Consider the following 1,701-nt stretch of genomic DNA (forward strand, 5'->3'; position numbering starts at 1 on the left):
GAAGAAGAAGAAGAAGAAGAAGAAGAAGAAGAAGAAGAAGAAGAAGAAGAAGAAGAAGAAGAAGAAGAAGAAGAAGAAGAAGAAGACAGTAATCTAGAGTTCAAGAGAAAACAACAGAAGCGTTGACCAAAAAGCTCAGTGGATTAAAGCACCAGCAAGCAGGCACAGGAGCTGGGTGTTAGACTCCCCAGGCCTGCTGTGCCAGCCCCACCCCCAGGGCATGCTGAGACAGCAATTGAGACTGGGTATGGTAGCACGCCTATAATCCCAGCTCTTGGGAGGCTGTAAACAGATAGATCACTAATGAGTCCAATCTAGTAGTGAGACCCTGAACACCCTGCAGATCCTTCCTAAAATATGGAGGGGAAAAAAAAAGAGGAAAAGGCAGAGAAAACACAAAGGTGGGGGTCAAGTCTATGCTGGCCTGGCTTTACCAAGCTGAACTCGGAGGAGACCTGTCCGTGGCTGGAGGTGGTCCTGCCTGCTCTTCACCACACCTCAAGAGGGGTGTGGAGGGATCTCTTCAGGCTATGAACGTGCCCCCCCTTCCCAGTGAAAAGCTGTGCTTTTATTATATAAATCTGTTCTTGGAGTTGGAAGAAAAGAATTTTCTTTCTGGTTGTTGTTTGCTTAAGAGGATTGGAGAACTGAGAGCTGTCCTGATGGATGATTAATGGGGGAAAATTACTTTTCGAAGAAGTCCCTCCCCAGAGTGGAGGGCAGGTTCATTTCCTCACTTCTGTCTCAGCTGGAGCTGGAAGAAACACAGAGGGGGGACAGGCAGAAAAGGAACAGCTTAAGGCTGAGAGGGAGCTAATGGAAACGGCGGGACTGAGATCTGAGAGCACAGCTGTGTGGGGCCTGCACTCTGAAATCTTGGACATGCATGAGCACCAGGAGCACCCCATGGTTCCAGAGGACAAGATACGGTGCTGGGGGCTGATGCAGTTGCATCGGTGTGGGGCTTGGAATCACAGCTGACACTGGGGCTATCTGGCCACTCAGGCCTTTCTCTTCTATTCAGTGGGAATCTGATAGGGGTAGCCACGGACTGAGCCATCTCTGGAGCAGACTCTACAGTGGTCCCCAGCTCTGCTGTATAATGACACAGCTAATACCCCACTTGTCCCCAGGTCTGTGCCTGGGGGCATTGGCTGTGCCTGAGAGGAGATGAAGGTTCCGAATGCAGAGTTGAGAGAAAATGTTTCTTGTCTCCCCTTAGGACTCACCCAGTGCAGCTGTTTGGTGCCACTGTAGAGCAGATTTGCAGAGGAGACCAGGTCCATGCCCAGCACAGAACACCCGCAGCTCATAAGGGGCTTCCCAGAGTGAACAGGACTGAGGTGTGTGCTAGAACCAACTGGGACTGTGGACCTGAGCATGCAGAGCCTCAGGCAGTCTCTGACTGTAATGCCCTTGGCCCTCATTGTCCTAAGCATTTCTGCTGATGGAGTTCTGGCCCTAAGCTCCATTTATGGGTCACCTCCTTGCTCCACTCCAACTTGCCAACTCCTACAGGATGAGGGGAGAGCTCCCAAAGCAGCAACATTCTGGCTGCACGGCCCCTGAGATGTTGAGCTGGAGGCCACCTCAGTCAGCTCAAAAGAGTCAAGGCAGCCAACCACCTTCTCTGTGCTCCTGGTGACTCCAAGAAGATTCCGCTATGGAGAATTGTTGCAGATCACAGAACAGGACTCATTC

The sequence above is a fragment of the Octodon degus genome, unplaced genomic scaffold (genome assembly GCF_000260255.1).
Source record: "Octodon degus isolate 3935 unplaced genomic scaffold, OctDeg1.0 scaffold00077, whole genome shotgun sequence".
In the NCBI taxonomy this organism is placed as follows: Eukaryota; Metazoa; Chordata; class Mammalia; order Rodentia; family Octodontidae; genus Octodon; species Octodon degus.